The sequence below is a fragment of the Cyanistes caeruleus genome, chromosome 23 (assembly GCF_971803275.1).
Source record: "Cyanistes caeruleus chromosome 23, bCyaCae1.hap1.1, whole genome shotgun sequence".
Lineage (NCBI taxonomy): Eukaryota > Metazoa > Chordata > Aves > Passeriformes > Paridae > Cyanistes > Cyanistes caeruleus.
In genome coordinates this window covers 1,219,097-1,224,955 of record NC_141723.1, presented here as the reverse complement: position 1 = coordinate 1,224,955, position 5,859 = coordinate 1,219,097, and the positions used below count along the sequence as shown (strand labels likewise).

At 46.4% G+C, this 5,859-nt stretch overlaps 1 long non-coding RNA gene across 1 annotated transcript; it reads left to right on the top strand.

Annotated features, from left to right (window-relative positions):
• The first annotated feature begins 757 nt into the window (after positions 1-757).
• Positions 758-4,954, top strand: LOC147649459 (uncharacterized). Its single transcript, XR_015278854.1, has 2 exons — positions 758-4,471; positions 4,794-4,954. It is a non-coding gene; the product is annotated as an uncharacterized LOC147649459 (long non-coding RNA).
• Positions 4,955-5,859: the final 905 nt, after the last annotated feature.

Below are 5,859 nucleotides of genomic sequence, written 5' to 3'. Positions count from 1 at the left end.
TGGATTCCAGCGCATCCCTGGATTTGGGTGGTTCATTGGGAGAAGGAAGGGACGCGCACAGCCCGAGCTGACGATGCTAAAGAGATTATTGAAGCCCAGGAATTGGGTTAGGGCTGCAATTGGCCAAATCAATCATTGCAAACCAGTTCTTCGATGATCTCTGCCCTCTTTTATTTGGTTTAGGAATCGCTCACGGTGGCACCGGGATTTTTACACACTCTTATGCAAAACCTCGGTGTTAAGTGCAGGGTTGCTCTCCTGGAATGAGGTGTTAGAAGTTCCCTTTCCAACCCAAACAAGGCATTTCGGGTTTCTTTTTTTTTTGCGCAGGGGGACCTTTCCTGGTTCTTTAACAAAGGCATGAACTGATATATTTTTATTGATTTTCTTGTTCCTGAAAAACAGATTTTCGATAAAAACTTCTTTTACTTGTAAGCCATAAAAAAAGAAGAAAAAAAAAGAAGAAGAAAAAAGAAAAAGAGAAAGCGGCCAAAACGCTGCAGGGGAAAATGTTATGAAATATCAAGGAAAACAACTTTCTATCATGTTTCTGATACTTTCCAAAATGTTTCTCTCCTGCTAAGAAGCAGGAAAGGCAGTTTGGGATCAAACCCATCCTATCTCTTTTTTATTCAGGGTTTTATTTGGATTTTGGAGTTGAACTCTATCCTATCCCTCCTGCTCCATCCTCAGAGGGTTGAACACTTTTGTTTCCTTCTGGAAAGGGCTCTATCATGACATGGAGTTTTCTCCCTAGGACATCATGGAAACACATCCCACCAGGAGCATCCCAAGGCTGGTAGGAGCCACATGGCATCTGCAGTTATTAACCCTGGAGAAAAAGCATTTATTGCATTTTTTTTTGGCTGTGTTTTTGAAAAAGCCTTGGCTTTGCCTTCTTTCAGGCAGGATGAAGATGCAACATTCCCAAAACCTCGGCTTTTTCCTTCCCAGGCTTTGTTGGGTGTATGAAACTTCTCTGTGTTTCCACCCTTTCGCTTTTTCCCCTTTGAAAATTTCAATATCAACAAACCACCTCTTTTTTGTGGGGGAGGGAAGCAAGCAGAGGGAAAAGTGGCTGGTGGCACTGGAATGCTGAACCTTTCCAAGCTGCTGCCACCAGCTGCATCCCAGCCTGTCCTGAGCAGAGACACAGACCCTGTGGGTCTAATCCAGAGGGCTTTTATTTCTCTGTAGTGAGAAATGGGAAACAATGATGTTAATCCACCTTTTTCTCATGTTAAGGCACGACATTGGTTGTTTTTATGTGGGATGGATTTTCTGGTGTCTCTGTGATGGAGGCTGCCTCGCTGGGCTCTGAGGAGTAAAGGGAAAAGGAAAAACATCAAATATTTGTATGGTGCAGGGCTGCCACGGCCAGGAGTTGCCTCTTCTATCCAGAAAATTCAGCCAAGTTTTATTTTTCTTAAATAAAAATATATTTTCCATATTTAAAGTGTCCTTTCAGGTGGAGGAGAGCCAGATTCTCTGCTGCAGCTGGTTGAGGATCAGCCCATGGGTCAGGCACACCCAGAGGGTGAATTTACTCCTGACTCCCTGTCTCCAGCTCTGCTTTGGGAAAACATTTCTGTATTTTCCTTAAGGCTGGCCTGGGAGCTGGGCTGGAGCACTCGTTAGCAGAAGGAAATGGACAACATGAAAAGCAGGATGGGTTTCCCACCCCTCGGGTGAAAATTAGTACATGGAGGCAGATGTAAAATATGAAAATGAAATGCAGATATGATCCCAAACACAGGGAAAATACCTTGGATGGTGCAGAGCGAAGCTTTGGGGTTTCCCCCCCCCCAAACCAAGCCCCCTTTTCTCTCAGGGGAGGAAGAGCCAGGCTCAGGGAAGGCATCACTGAGACAAACACAGAGCCTGGGGCCAGCTCCTCCTCGGGCTCTGAATAACCCAGGGCTGCAAAGGAAAGCTTCTGCAGGCGTCACCCTCCAGCGAGCCCGGGATGGGGTCGCTGGGGCTGCACGGAGCTCTCTGAATTGAAGCACTGGAGTGTGAAATAGGAATTACTGACAGCTCTTAAGTATATCAAGAGAACAGCCCTATTCCTTAATACAGAGCTGCTAATAGACATCTAAAGACCTATAAAGCAGACAATTCCTCTATATCATCCTAGTTAAATCAATGTACTTATATTACTCTCATCATTTTCCCTTTAACGTTTATTACATTTTGCCACTGTAATTTATTTTTTCATATCCATCAGCCGATTAAAGACTTTATTCTGAAGATACACACACAGCCTTGTGACCTACTTGAGGCTGACCGAGGCTGTTAAATAAAAGCAATTTGGTGGAGGAGGTTGGAGGGGTTTTGCCCTCCCTCTCTCCCTGTTTTTTTGCCCTTGCAGCGGGAGATGGGAATGCGGGACTATCCCGACACCAGCACAGATGTGTGTCCTTGGGCAGCCTTGAGCAGATTTTACTCTGTTTTAAGCAGTCCTTGTCCTGCCTGGAGATCTGGCATATCCCGAGCTCGTGGCTTTGCCTTCCCAAGCCAGGCGAGAAGGGCTGCGAGGCCATTTGAGCTCCCAAAGTTGTTCCCCAGCTGATCCAACACCTCTCCACCATCCCTACATCAGTGCCAGGAGGAAGGAGCAGTTCTTGAGTGCCATCTATTGATGCTGTGCCTCGGAGGTGCAGGAGAGCGCCTGGAGCTGGGCTGGGTCCCACCTGCTCCCTGCCAGGACCCAGCCCAGATCCCTTCTGCTTTGGCCATGCCCGGACCTGCCTCCTCCTCCTGATCCCTGCTTTGGCCACTCTCTTGCTTTTTATTCACTCCTCTGCCTGAATTATTTAAACATCCCCACTTAGACTTTTATGCATCCGGAGCCACTCCTCTTCCTCCATGTCCAAATAATTTCTCCCTTGGGAAAGAAAGGAATCAATTACTCTTTCACCGTTTGGGCCTGTGTGCACCCAATACTCCCATTTTATTGCATTTATTGCCTTTTTTATAACTTTATTTTATTTTTTTTAAATTTTTTTTTGCAGAGGGATCATTATTATGGTAGAGTGTTAGGACAAGTTTTCCTCAGGTTTCACACAATGCCAATAAGGACAAGTTAAACAATGGGGGATGAGGAGAGCCCCAGGTCATGCTGGTACCTGGGGGTGTTACTGACCACGAGGGAACAGAAAAACTTCTGAGTAAAATGATTGAAAATAAGATGGAATACCTGAAAACAGGGAGGAATGCCTGAAAATAGGAAGAACATTCCATAATCTCACAAGGAAATCCCACGTGAGGCGAGGATTAGGAATTCCAAAGCTTTTACACCTGGGGCTGTTGGATGTGGCTTTCCATAAGTGAACAGCAGAGCTGGGGTGCAGCGTGATCAGCTGTTCAGAGTTTTTTAGTTTTATTTATTATTTACCATGGACATTTATGGCTTTTATTTATTGCTGTAAATAAAGGGGAGTTGATTTGACCTCTTCACTTCCCCATCCAAAACCAGCCAAGAGCACCAACACACGCCTTGCAGGAAGAAGAGCATTCCTGGGCAAGAGAAGGTGGATCTTGTCCAAACAGCCACATCAGGAAGGATAAAAACCCCAAACTTCTGTCACAAAATCACCCAGAGCTGGGAGGGAGGGAATTCAACTCCCCCATTTCCATCCCAGGCATTCAGGGCACCTTTTCTTTCATAAAGGCACCGCCCCAGATTGCAGCTTCCAGAAGTGAATATTTCCCAGTTTTATTGTCCCAAATCTTTCCTCCTGCCCCAGAGAGGTTACCCAGAAGCTCATGGTCGTTATCTCAACGAGACCCTGAGCTCCAATCCTCAGCATTTAGCAGGGAGGGAATGACAGCTCTGGAGGGTGCTTTGCTCCAGGAAATTATCTTTTCTCCCTAATTATTTCCGTTTTGTTTGGCTCAGTGATGCCAGGATGCTCTTTGTACCTCATCCAGAGGCCATCCAGGGAAATGACTCTTTCAGCTCCACAAAAATGATGCCCTGGATGCCAACGGATCCAGCTCCACTTTATTTTTAAAGATATGATTATTTCCACACTCCCAATGCCATTGGAGAGCCCGTGAGGATCAGGGACCTTCATGGAGGTTATGGATGGGACTGCTGCCCTGCTTTGCAGCAAAACACTCCTTTTTGGCTGCAAAATGGGCCAACTAAGCAAAGTTTTCCCTGTGGAGCATAACTGGGAGTTAGTTACCTTGGGAACGAGATTTATCTCTTCCTTTGTTCGTGCTTAATCCAGGGAGGGCACTTTTAATAACCAATTGATGAGAATTGCTGGGGATAAATTATGCATCCCGGGCCCGGCAGTGAGTTATGGACTTCTCCCTCCTGCTCCAGCACGAGGACCTGGCTCCGACTGCTCCCGTGCCCTTTGGAAACAGAAAATCCATTGAAGATGGAATTCTTCCTGGCAGAAAGAGCCCTTTGGACTTTCTCAGCCCAAATCCCTCAGCCTCATTTGAAAGTAGCTGGGTCAGTGTTGGCTCCCAAGTGCAAACAGACACAGGAAAACATTGAGAGGATGAGGACGGGATGGAATATGATATTTATATTTAACGTCTATAAAATATGCATCACACTCTTGCAATGAATTCAGGGAGGGGTCCTCTCCTCATTCCATAATCTCAGCAAAAAACTTCCAATGTGGTTTGGAAATGACATTTTTTAAAATTCATCCCATTTAAAATATTAATCTGGCATGTTATTAATAACGTGGGGCAGAAATGTATATTTTAAGTGAAGGTTTTTATCATCTGGCTCTCGCTTTAATGCGCAGTTTGTCCTTTTCCTGCAGACATCCATCCTCTGGACATCGCTGGGAGATGAAAACTTAAATCGGACTCGCTCTTGAATTTTTCATCTGAGCCTGATTCTCTCTTTAATATCCTATTTTTATAAAATAATCATCGTCCAGCTCGCAGGGCTGGTAAAAACAAGCCTGATGTAGATGTGAAATGCAGTCCTGTCTATTCCCATCTTAATTTGCAGCTTGTTCCAGGTATCCTTGGGCCACGAAGCCAGGGAAGTTATCCTGGGTGTCCATCTCCACCCAGTGACCCAGAGGGGAGCTCAGTCCTTGTCAGCTGTGTCAGATTTGCATGAGATGGGACAAAATTGCCCTGGAATTGAGGGTTTCCATGGGTTTATTTGGGGGTTTTCATGCATTTATTTGGGAGTTCCCATGAGTTTTTAGCTCTTTCCAGAGTTATTTTCTGCTTCCAAGGTGCCTTTTGCCAGCCTGTTTTTCCAGGACTTGCTTCCTTTCCATGGTAGACACAACTGGAATCCCAACCAGCCATGATTTTTGAGATGCAACAGGTTGAGGAATGCACCAGCTTGACAATTTTTCAGGGAGATGCTTCCTTCCAGCATCCCTTGGATAAATCTAGGGCAGGACTGGGATGGCCCCAGGCTTTCCCTGCTTTCCTGGGATGCTCAGCACCAGTGGGAACCTTCACCTCTGGAAACTCAGCTGGAGAATCTGGAGAGGGAAAGGTTAAAACAAGGAAATAAAAAATAATGCAGAGTCTTTTCCCTTGACTTCTCTGCCTTGGCACCAGCCCAGTCCCGCTGCTCAGGAAGCGTGTCCCATCTCCCAGAATCCCGAGGGATGCTGCCAGCCTGGGCTGGCATCGCTGTTCCTCTCCCCTGTGAGCCCCAATGTGCTCCCACAGCCGCCCCCTCTGTCCTGCTCCTCACAAATCACCGTTCCAGACACCCCACACCAAACCTGCTCCTGTGGATCCATCTGGGAGCAGAGGGAGGCACCCTGCCATGCCAAGGAAATGAGGATTTTTAATTAAATTCTGACATCAGGGTTTTATCGGCGGCATCAGGCAGGCAGAGCCTGGCACTCGTGG